This window comes from Lathyrus oleraceus, chromosome 4 (genome assembly GCF_024323335.1).
Source record: "Lathyrus oleraceus cultivar Zhongwan6 chromosome 4, CAAS_Psat_ZW6_1.0, whole genome shotgun sequence".
Classification (NCBI taxonomy): Eukaryota; Viridiplantae; Streptophyta; class Magnoliopsida; order Fabales; family Fabaceae; genus Lathyrus; species Lathyrus oleraceus.
Window position 1 is genome coordinate 207,353,960 of NC_066582.1, and position 13,469 is coordinate 207,367,428.

Sequence of the window (13,469 nt, forward strand, 5' to 3'; positions counted from 1 at the left end):
ATATTGAATTTCATCACGGAATTTTAAGGGCTTTCATCTCATAAAAAATGAGCAAGTTATGATCTTGGGAAGTTGACCTCCTAACTAGGGTTCAGACAAAATGACCTATAATCTTTCATCATAAAAAATGACTTTTCAAGAAAAACTAGCTATTGAATTCAACATTAAATTTGTTTGAAATGTCATTTTGAGTAACTTTGCTCTTGGAATCATTTTCATATGACAAAAATTGTTGGAGATAGGGTCTAGGGAACCCCTAGTTTTGACCAGTTGACTTTCTCTAGTCAACCACCATGAACCATCTTGCTAGCTTGACATTATATTTATTTTTGGGACTTATGGAGGATCATACATGTGTAGGATTTTGTAATATGAATTATCCCTTGAAATATTTGATCACATGTTGAAGAAACTTGTTGAGGAAGTTACACAAGATACCTAGATGAATTAGGGTTTCCAAGGCAAACAAACTTCGAACTCTTGATGAATTCTTGATCAAAATGATATGTGAACACCATGGGAATCCATATATGATGTCTAGATTCATTGTGAGCCATTTATTTATTGGTTTCCTTGCATTGAGAGTATCAAACCCTCTATATGAGCTTGATGGGACATAGGTGAGCACACACACTACCTACAAAAGAGTTAAACTATACATAGACATATTTTTGGCATTTTGGTTAGTAAATAATGAAAAACAAAGTATGATACAATCAAATATGCTTGGTGATCTCTCCCAATGCGAACCCAATGAATGAAGGGTAAGGAGGATGCCAAGGTGTGATCCCAAAGCCAATGCATATGATGAGATATCATAAGGGATCTTAGGGCCAAAATTGGGGTATTACAATTGAAAGATGCGTGGACTTGAAGTTTGAGGTGCATGATCTGAGTTACTTCGATTTAGCCTCAAAGAAACTCAATCTTGTTGCCTACATTGGTAGGTTTCATACAACCAATAATCAATCAAAATAATTGAGAAATGAGGGAGAACCAAAGAAGAAAAGTTTGAGAAAATTCAACTTTGGGTAGCTTAAATTGAGCTTGATCTTGCTTCCAATTTGACTTGGCTTGACTCTAACAGCTTGCAGGAAGTGAAATGGGTCAATGAAAGGCTTGGATTCTTGGAGTTTCAATCTCAAAACAGAATGAGAATTGAAACTCGATTTCAAGTGAAATATTCAAGTTTATCCTTTAATGGAGGTTACGGAGGAAATGGTGCAAATCTTGGGCAAGAGGGATCCCTTTTCTGAGCAGTAAGGCAATGTATTTATAACATGAGAGTTACTTTCCAAACATTTCCATAATTTGTCCAAAAATAGTAATGTGATGTGCATGGGTGCATGGACATGCATTAATCCCAAAATGATGATTTCATTGAGTCCTAATTCGTGTATAAACCATGCTAATATCATATCATGAAGCCATGCAATGGTAATTGGGAAATGAATTCAAAAGTTGCCAAAACAAGCCATGTAAAGTATCCATATGCAAGTCCCTTAATTCTTGTCCAAATGAAGTGATTTTGGATGATTTAGAAAGGTGACATCAAGGAGAACAACTTTGAGTTTGAACACTTTTCCATTTGAAGCTTGGATCATGATTAATTTTGAGAAATCAAACATGGTTGAAAATTTTCTAAGTACAAAGTCAAATGACTTCTTCTTCCACGTTGAATAATTTTTGCTATGAGCTCAAAATGGGAATGTTTTCTTCAATAAAGTTGTATCTATTTAAATCCTATTCAATTTAGTCACATATTTGAAATCATTTGGATTTGGCATGAGGGAGTTATGCATTTTAGAAGTTGAGTAAAATTGCTTGTTTAATGATAATGACCCAAAATGACCTATAATGCTTCCTCTTGGCACATGCCATTGCAAGTAAATTTTTACATATCTCAAAGAATAAAAGTTGGATAAGACATCTTGAAATTTATCATGATGCTTGTATGGCCTTCACATCATAAAATTTGAGCAAGTTATGGTCCTTGGAAGTTGACCTCCTAACTAGGGCTTAGACAAAATGACCTATAATCTTTCACCATAAAAAATGAATTTCCAAGAAAACTTAGATCTTTATGTGAACATGAAAGTTGTTTAGAATGTAAAAGAAAGTAACTTTTATCTTGGAATAATATTCATATGACAAAAAATGTAGGAGATAGGGTCTATGGATTCCTAGTTTTGAGCAGTTGACTTTCTCTGGTCAACTTCTTTGAACCAACTTGCAAACTTGAAGTTCTATTGATACTTGGGACTCATGGAGGATCATATATACTTGAGATGATTTATAATTAAGTATACCTTGATATATTTGGCCAATTGTTGAAGAAACTTGCCGAGGAAGTCACACAAGATACCCAAATGAATTAGGGCTTCCAAGGCAAACAAGCTTCAAACTCTTGATAAATTGTTGATCAAATTGACAAATAAACATTATGGGGATCCATATATGATGCTTATAACCATTGTGAACCTTTTCTTGATTGATATCTTTGCTTTGAGGGTCTTAAACCCTAGTTGTGAGCTTGATGAGGCACAAATGGATGTACATACTACATACAAAAGAAACAAAGATATATAGGCATATTTTTGATATTTTGGTTAGTAAACAAAAGAAAATAAAGTATGATACAATCAAAAGTTCTTGGTGATCTCTCCTAATACAAACCCAATGAATGAGGGGTAAGGAGGATGCCAAGGTGCGATCCCAAAGTTAATGCAAATGATGAAATAGCATGAGGGATCTTAGGGTCAAAATTGGGGTCTTACAGCTGCCCCTATATAAGGACATTCTTGTTGAGGAATGGAAGGTTAAAATATTCGTATCAACTCAGCAGAATGGACTTAAATAACAATATCTAGAAACAAATTTTGGTCCCTAAGAGACCTTATGATGCATATGATATGTATGGAAAAATAATCTTTGTGGGGAATATGTTGCCACAAAGGAAAAGAATCTAGAGAAACTGAAAGTCCATAGGAGTAAAATGCATTCCGTAAGGAAAATTCACTAGGGAAACAGAGACTATGGGGATAAAAGCGGTGTGTAGGCCATGCTATGACTTGAAAACTGCTGGAGACACGAGGGGGGTTTCTAAGAAAATAAATCAATGAAAAGATTCGGTTCGGGGAGGAAGGAAATATGCATGTATTGGGATAACACCAATACAATAAGAAACACCCGCTGGGGAAGTACGCAAATCAGAACAAAAGCTAAAATACTCAAACATAAAAGGGGATTCGATTTTTCAAAGAAATACGAAACCAAACTCAACTGGGGAAGAAAAACTTCAACACAGGAGTAAAAAGATATATTATTTACTACCGGTTATTGGGTAAAAAAATAATATACTCGGACAGAGGGATATTCGTTACCAGTTAGGATAAACATATCAAGGATGACTCGCTGAGAAAAAAGAGGTATTTTCATACCGATTACTGGGTAAGAATGACCTACTAGGGGAAAGAAACCAAATAGGATTTACAATTACCTGTTATTGGGCAGAAGACCAAAGAGAGAGTATCTATCACTGGTTAAAGTGAACATATCAAGGAGAAACTCAAAGGGAAGAATATTTGTCACTGATTAAAGTGAACATATCAAGGATACACTTCCGGGAAAATAGGGTTTACAACTATCTGTGGGGATAGAAGACCAAACAAAGAGAAAATCCGTCACTGGTTAAAGTGAACATATCAAGGATAAACTCAGAGAGGAGAATAGGATTTATATCTACCATTTACTGGGCAGAATACTGCAAATAGGAATTACAACTATCGGTTATTGGGTAGAAGACCGAAGAAAGAGACAATTTGTCACTGGTTAAAGTGGACATATCAAGGATAAACTCTTCTGGGAAAAATAGGGATTATAACTACCTTTTTACTGAGTAGAAAACCAAAGAGGAAGAATATTCGTCATCGGTTAAGATGAACATATCAAGGATAGACTTGTTGGGGAAACGAAAAATGAATCCGCTGGGGAAAATCAAAGAAGTAAATTACCTTTTACCAGTTAATAGGCAAATTAACACAGGTAAAGTACTCAACATCAAGAAGAATACTACCAGTTGATGGGCAATAAACTCTCGGGGGACCAAAAGATTTATCTAGGTAAGAACTAGAAAGAAACAGTCAAATAAGACTTAACCCAATGAGGCTATAACTCAAAGGGAGTATCTCCATCCAAATAATGTCTCGGGAGGAAACTGAAATAATAATCATCCACGAGGAAATAACTCAGTGGGGAAAGTAGAAAAGATAAACTTTTTCTGCTTAAGTGGCTGACACTCTACAATTGAAGGAGGACAAACACATCAAATCTGTATGGGGAGATAATATCACTATGGAAGGGGATCAGAAGAAAAATTAAATGCGATAAAATTCAAATGAAATATATGATGATGTGTTTTATGCATGTATATGCATGAGTATGTGTATGATTATGCTGATGAGCGAGCATAAAGGATACAAGGATCTGGATCGTCACAACTAGTTTTTGGCTAATCTCAACAAGATGGAACACCAACTAGAGAACCTGCTAGGGATGAAAATAAATCATCACAAATATAAAATACTAACTGCAAGATTAATTCAACTTTGGCTAGGGAAAGGCATGAAGAACATGTATCCATCCCAAGATGTTGAGGACAAAGAGGGACTTACTAAGGATCCTATCAAGTTGATGTTGTAGGGAAATTTAAGTCAACACCATATCAAATAGGAGAAAACCTTTCAGGGGAGACCACCAATACTGCTCACAACCAAGCACAACCGGGGAAAGAACTTCTATTAAAAGGCGGAAATCCAAGGGGTTCTCAAGTCACAAATAAGAGATGAAACTCCGAGTGAGGAGAACCAGATGCTCTACTGGGGATTCCATCAAAAACATCTTTGTGGAGCTTTCGCTGGGGATACAATGATCTTCCATAACAAGTCAAAGACCACAAAAATTTCAAATAATCATCAGATTCTTCTTGGAGATTGAGAAATAAACCAATTCCAAGGCACAACAATATCAATCGAATATGTCGACTCACGCAGGGGAGAAGCTATCGCAGCTATGCAATGCACAAGTAAATATGTTGGAGGATCCGGAGACCAAATAAAGGGTCCAAGAAATCCAGGGTTCATTCTCCAAGTCACAAACTGGGGAGTGCAAAAACATGAACGCCTCAGCTGGAGAAAGATGAACTTGAAAGGGGACAAATCATCAGCTCAGCTAGGGAAGACAAATCGTCCACCAACTCTACTGGGGATGATAAATTACTCGGGGAGAAACTTATCAACCACGATGGGAGTGAATGACAAACTGTTGGGAAGGATAAAGTCCCCAAATGCTCGGGGAAGACCAACAAATGTTTCATACATCAAGACTTACCGTCCTTGAGATTGTTGTTGACATTCCCTTTTGAAATCGGTTACTCTTGAAGTAAATGCCTTATTATTTTAAGAAAAATGTTTATTCATTTATTTATTTCAAAATTATCATCATAAAAATTTAATTTTAAAACAGAAACTAATAAGAATAGAAATAATTGGATAAAAGCTCAACTTTATTTAATAGAATGGTAATCCGCAAATGGAGGGACTCCATGGATCTTTACAAAGTTTGAAAATGATAATTTACATGGAAAAGGGCTACATTAGTTACAATGATCACTACTCTCCCTACCAACTTCGAAATCCACTGTGTTTGTCTTTGGTTGAGAATCCACCGAGATAAATTTTTGTTTTATGTCTCTAACTTTTGCCTGGACCTCCCTTTCGGGTTTTCAATCCACCGAGATAAATTTCTTTTTCCTAAGCCTCCCTTTCGGGTTTTCAACTTAGCGAGTTGTTCTCTTTTTTAGGCGAAGTATTTCTTGGCTGCATCAGTATTCATAGGACGAGTGAACTCTTCACCATCCATAGTTGTAAGAATCAAAGCACCACCTGAGAAGGCCCTCTTAACAACATATGGGCCTTCATAATTAGGAGTCCATTTTCCCCTAACATCAGGTTTGAAAGATAGAATCTTCTTGAGCACGAGATCACCTTCTCTGAACACACGAGGCTTGGCCTTCTTATCAAAAACTTTCTTCATTCTCAGCTGATACAACTGACCATGACACATAGAAGTCAATCTCTTCTCTTCAATCAAATTCAATCGATCATATCTGGTCTGACACCATTCAACTTCAGTCAACTTGGCTTTCACCAATACACGCAATGATGGGATCTTAACTTCTACAAGGAGCACAACTTCCATGCCATAAACAAGAGAGAAAGGGGTTGCCCCTGTTGAAGTGCGGACGGATGTACGGTACCCATGCAAAGCAAATGGGAGCATCTCATTCCAATCTTTGTACGTCAGAACCATCTTCTTAATGATCTTCTTAATGTTTTTGTTTGCAGCTTCAACAACCCCATTCATCTTAAGTCTGTAGGGAGAAAAATTATGATGTGCAATCTTGAAGTATTTGCAAAGAGCTCCCACCACATTATTATTCAAGTTCGATCCATTATCAATAATGAGCTTGCTTGGCACACCATGTCGACATATAATCCGATTCTTGATAAATCAGACCACCACCTGCTTGGTCACATTTGCATATGATGCCACTTCAACCCACTTTCTGAAGTAATCAATAGCCACCAAAATGAAACCATGTCCTTCGAAGCTTTGGGCTCAATCATACCAATCATGTCAATTCCCCACATGGAGAAAGGCCATGGAGAGGAAATGACGTTCAAAAGTGTCAGAGGAACATGAATTTTATCTGCATAAATTTGACACTTGTGGCATTTCTTCACAAACTTGCAACAGTCAGATTCCATTGTCAGCCAATAGTAACCTGCTCTCAACATCTTCTTTGCCATAACATGTCCATTGGAATGAGTAACAAAGGAACCTTCATGGACTTCAGTCATCAATATGTCTGCTTCATGTATATCCACGCATCTGAGCAAAACCATATCGAAATTTCTTTTGTAAAGCACATCACCATTCAGGTAGAAATTATGAGCCAATCTTCTCAAAGTCTTCTTATCTTTCAAAGATGCCCCATACGGGTAAATCTGACTTTAGAGGAAACATTTGATATCATAATACCATGGCTTTTCATCTTTGACTTCTTCAACAATAAACACATGAGCTGGCCTATCAAGACGCATCACAGTCAAATTGGGAACTTTATTCCAAAACTTTACCACAATCATGGAAGCCAACATCTCTATATGGTATTAAACCGGGTTGATTCGTCTCCCATTCACCTTTGATCTGATTTACAACCAAAGTCGAATCTCCATAGACGTTAAGATATTTTATTCTGATATTAATGGCTTCTTCAAGCCCCATAATGCAAGCTTCATACTCAGCCATACTGTTTGTACACTTGAAGGTCAATCTAGCTGTAAACGGAAAATGAGTGCCTTGAGGAGTAATAATCACTGCCCCAATGCCATTACCATACGAATTAACAACTCCATTAAATACAATGCCCCAACGAGAACCAGGTTCTGGCCTTTCTTCAAGCAATGGTTCATCACAATCTCTCATCTTCAAGTACAAAATCTCTTTGTTGGGAAAATCATACTGTACTGGCTGATAATCTTCAATAGGTTGGTAAGCCAAATGGTTAGCCAAGACACTACCTTTAATTGCTTTTTGAGATCGGTATTCAATATCATACTGAGATAATAGCATCTGCCAATGGGAAATCCTCTTAGTTAAAGAAGGCTTCTCAAAAACGTACTTGATTGGATCCATTTTGGATATCAACCCAATGCGCAACATGTTTTCTCAAGCATCGAATACCGAGTCTCACAGTCGGTGAACTTCTTACTGAGGTAGTAAATTGCATATTCTTTCTTCCCAAATTCCTCTTACTGACCAAGAACACAACCCATACTTTCTTCAAGCACATTCAAATACATGAACAAAGGTCTTCCTTCAATAAGCGGAGACATAATTGGAGGCTCAAGTAAATACTCTTTGATATTGTCAAAAGCTTTATGGCAATCCTTGGTCCAATCACTAGATTGATCTTTCCGAATGAGCTTGAATATAGTCGCACATGTGGCAGTCATATGTGATATAAATCTTGAAATATAATTCAAGCGGCCGAGAAAATCTCTGACTTGCTTCTCAGTTTTGGACGCAGAAATCTCTTGTATTGCTTTAACCTTGGCCGGATCAACTTCAATAACCTTATCACTGAAAATAAAGCCCAACAACTTACCAGAGCGAACACCAAAAGTACACTTATTGGGATTCAAGCGGAGTTTATACTTCCTCAAAGGCTAGAATAACTTCAATAAATGCTCAATATGTTCTTCTTCACCACTGGATTTAGCAATCATATCATCAACATAAAATTCGATATCTTTATGCATCATATCATGAAAAAGAGTGGTGATATCTCTCTGGTACATTGCACCAGCATTCTTTAAACCGAAGGGCATCACTCAATAACATAATGTTCCCTAAGGTGTAATGAATGTGGTCTTCTCAATATCTTCAGGTGCCATCTTGATTTGATTATAACCGGAAAATCCGTCCATAAACGAAAAGACTTTGAATTTAGTTGTATTATCTACCAATGTATCAATGTGTGGCAGAGGAAAATCATCTTTTGGACTAGCTTTATTCAAATCTGTATAATCAACACACATACGGACTTTTCCATCCTTCTTAGGAACAAGCACAATATTGGCCACCCATTGCGAATATTCAGAGGTAACAAGAAAACCAACATTAATTTATTTCTTCACTTCCTCTTTGATTTTCACTGCCATATCAGGATGAGTTCTTCTCAACTTCTGCTTGATCGGCAGGTATTCCGACTTCAAAGGCAATCTATGCTCCACAATCTCAGAATCTAAACCAGACATGTCTGCATAGGACCAGGAAAACACATCAGAATACTCTTGAAGAAGATCAACCAACCCCTTCTTAGCTTCTAGAGACAGTTGAGACCCAATATTGACTTCCTTCACATCATCATCGGAACCCAAGTTGACTAATTCAATCTGCTCTTCAAATGGCTGAATGGCTTTTTCCTCGTGCTCAAGCAAACATGATAACTCATCATATACTTCTTCATCATCACTCTCTTCCTCAGCTTCAAACACAAGGAAACCAAAGTTTGCAGAGTGAGTGGGATCATTACATTCAATGGGTTTGAGAACCAACCTGCATAATGATTTGATATTTTGATTTTAGAGAAGTGGAGTGCAAACAAATATTATGTAGATGGAAAGATTATTATTCACTTATGTTTTTTATGATTACCATTTTCAGAAAAGGCAAAACGTAAAAACAAACATCATAGATGTGGATGAATAAAATTGTATTTTTATTGATGATAAAAAGGAAATGCCCAACAATGTTTCACTTCTCCCTTAGGCATATGAGAAGGTTTTTTCTTAAAATAATAAAGCAACAAATTACTTCGAGTGATGTATAACAATAGGAACATCAACAACAACCCAATTGTTGCAAGTCTGGTCATGTGTTACAAAGTCGGCGCAAGCCTCGTCTTCATCACCATTGTCTTCAATAATGGCATTTAAGTGTTGATCATCCTTGTGAATGAACCATCCACTGCGGAAAACTTCTTGCATAGCCTTGACATTAGCATTGAATGACCCTTGCTGAAATCCTAGTCCTACTCTATTTTTATTTTCAACGGCTTCCACAGCGTGACCCCATTTATCGGTGCTACCAGTCTGAACAATCTCTTTGGCATCCTTTAGAGAAGACATGGGTGCCCCAACCTTCTTTAATTCTTAAGCAATGGACAATTCTTGGAACAGGTTTCCAACTTCCTCCTCAGCATCTACATAAGTAATGGATGACAAATGGCTTACCAACAATGCTTTCTCTATACCCACAACGACAAGCTTGCAGTTCTTCACAAATTTCAACTTTTGGTGTAGAGTAGACGTCACAGGGCCAACTTCATGGATCCAAGGCCTTCCCAATAAACAACTATAGGTCGGGTGAATATCCATTACCTAAAAAGTAATTTGAAAATCACTCAGACCTATCTTAATTGGAAGGTCCACTTCTCTAATGACGGTTTTCCAAGAACCATCAAATGCTTTAACAATCACGCCATTATACCTCATTGGTTCGCCCTGACAGGAAAGTCTTGCTAGAGTTGACTTTGGCAACATATTCAATTTTGACCCAGTGTCAACCAACACGTTGGATAGTGCGTCCTCCTTACAATTCATTGAAATGTGAAACGCCAAATTATGATTCCTACCTTCCTCGAGAAGTTCTTCATCACAAAAGCTCATATTATTACAGGAGGTAATATTGGCAACAATATGGTCAAACTGATGCATAGTCACATCATGTTCCACATAAGCTTGTTCTAACACCCTCTGCAAGGCTTCTATGTGTGCCTCTGAATTCATCAAAAGTGACAGCACGGAAATTTTTGACGGTGTTTGAAGCAACTGCTCCACAATGTTGAATTTGCTCCTCTTAATCAGACGTAACACCTTATCATCGTCATTAGTCTTCAACTTAATGGATTCACCAAACTGACATGTTGGAGCACTAACCGGATTAACTGCAGGAACCTCTACCTTCTTCCCTACTGAAACATCTTCCACAATATTAGGAAAAACTGGACTGAGCACATGACCACCACGGGTCACCTTCATTACATCCGCAATATTCACCACCGAATCTACAACCGGGAGAGGAACCTCTTGACCATTTTCAATCATGGTGGAATTATACTGATACGAAACAACTTTATCGGATGCATATGGGACATGAACCGCTAACCGTATAACCAACAGTGATACCGATCTGTTGACATTATTGTTGTTGTTGCTATTGAATTGAACGACTACCCGCTCAGGGGTCTTGAACATTGGCACAATGACGCTCACATCATCTCCCATATACCTTGATTGCTGAGCCTGGATAACATTCTCATCCATCAACCTTTGAATATCTCTTTTAACAATTACACACCCACGAGGGTTAACGCTATAAATAACACAACTATCATGGTCATGTTCACAATAGCTTACCATGCACAAATATTTATGGATCTCCATCAAAGACCTACGGATACGCCACACATCAAATACTCTGAAATTCCCTGGACAACCGTCCACCATGTTTACAGAAGCGTTACCATGAGCAGGCAACATGTTAGCTTTCACATTTGGTGCTATGTCCTCAAAGGAAACCATACCACTCTTAACAAGCTTCTGAACTTCATACTTCAAGGGATAAAAATTCTCAATATCATGACCAGGGACTCCCTGGTGAAAAGCACAGTGTAAGTCCGGTTTGAACCACCATGGTAGTGGCTCAGGAATTTGAGGAGGGTTCCTTGGTTGGATAAGATTCTTAATGACCAAAGACGGATACAGCTTTGCGTATGTCATAGGAATAGGGTCAAAAGAGACCTTCTTCCTCTCAAAATTTTGATGATGATTGTTGTTGTTGTGGTTGTTGTTGTTGTAGTTGGTACATTGTTGCGGTTATTGTTGATGTTATTGTTGATGTTGTTGTGGTTGAATAGGAACTGATTGATTCGTTGAATTGTTGGAAAATACTGTAACTACTGATGATACTTGATGTCGATGTTAACGAGACTGAGAATTCTTCCTTACATGAGGCCTCCTCTGCCTCCCAGTTGTTACTGCATTAGTTTTTCCTTCCTTCTTTTTATAGAAACTCCCATCATACTTCTTGCTTGTTGACGCGTCATCTTTGGATAGACGTCCCTCACTGACTCCTTCTTCCAATATCATCCCCATGTTCACCATCTCGATAAAATCATTGGGGGCATAGACCTCAACTGATCTCTATCTGGCGCCATATCAACATTATACTTGTATTTCTTAACAAAGGCCTTACCTAAGTCATTGAAAGTATGGATGTTAGCATTGTCTAGGCCCATATACCATCTGAGGGCAGCTTCAGTCAGACTATCCTGGAAATAGTGAATAAGCAGCTGGTCATTATCAGTTAGAGTAGACATCTTTCTGGCATACATGACAAGATGACTCAAAGGACAACTATTCCCTTTGTATTTTTCAAAGTCTGGGACCTTGAACTTCACCGAAGTCTTGACATTGGGCACTAAACACGGCTCAACAGCACTCTTCCCAAACAAATCCTTCCATCTTAGAGTCTTCAATTCTTTGTGCAACTCAAGAAACTGGTCCTTCATTTCATCCATTTTCTCATAAACATTTGGACCTTCAGATGACTCAGAGTGGTAAATGGTGTCCTCGACACGGGGAAGAGTATGAACAATAGGAGGAGGCACTGATAGGATTGGGCTAGATACCGACGCAGAGGCAATAGTAGGTGCATACCCTTCAGGCACAAAATTTGGTGGCATTCCCCATGGGAATCCAGTTGGTATGGCAGGAACAGACTGGCTAGAAACCACCATTATAGATGGTACCGAAATTTCTGAAATGACAGTCCTCTGGGGAGGAGGAGTTACAGGAGGTGGAGACTGTTGGTTTTGAGAAGCTATTACAGACTCCATCAGATGATCTGGATATGGGAGCATACTTCCTTCGGATGCTTCGAATCTCGAACTCAAAGGATGTCTTCATCTGAGCCTTCTCAAGAATAAGCTGGTCAACAATCTTCTTCCAAGCACCAGAAGGCTGAGGCATACTAGAGGAAAATAGACCCTCTAGCTTTCTGTCTCTTCACTGCATAATTCTCAAGAATCTCAATAAGCGCATCTTTGTCTTTCGACTCAAGATGCAACTCTTCATGCTTTCGGCTCAAAGTATGGAACCTCTCTTCCCACAAATCTCTCTCTAGCTTCATCTTGGCAAGTGCATCTTCCAACTCCTCTACATCTTGGTTTGGGAGAGTTGATAGCTCATCCACAACCATAAACATAGGTCTCTCGCAAACGTACGACGTCTTGAGCTCCAAAGCTCTCTTCTTCACCCAAATAGTGTAAGCTTCCAAAGCTACACAGTTACGTGAACCAAGCTCGGATCTTCATTTCCTATGTACATTGTGCCAAGCACGCACCATTCTACACTTCAAAAGTTGGGGATCTTTACCCTCTTGATATAATAGACCTTCTAACTGAATGTTATTAGGCTTATCTCTCAAGGGGAACCCAAGTTGACGATGGGCCAATGACGGGTTGTAGTTGATTCCTCCTCGCGTGCCAATGAGAGGCACGTTAGAGAATTCACCATAACTATCAATAACCTCCAAGCTGCCCAATGCAGAATCATACCAAACAATATCATCATTAGTGATAGGCATAAGTCTCTGGGACCACCATAGACATTTTCGATTCTCCAAGAAAGTAGACGTCTAAGGCAAGTGCGAAATAAACCACTTGTACAAAAGAGGAACACAACACACAATAGTTCCACCACCTTTAGAATTCCTCAAATGCAAAGAGAAATACATGTCACCCAACAGAGTCGGAACAAGATTCCCAATCAAGAAAATTA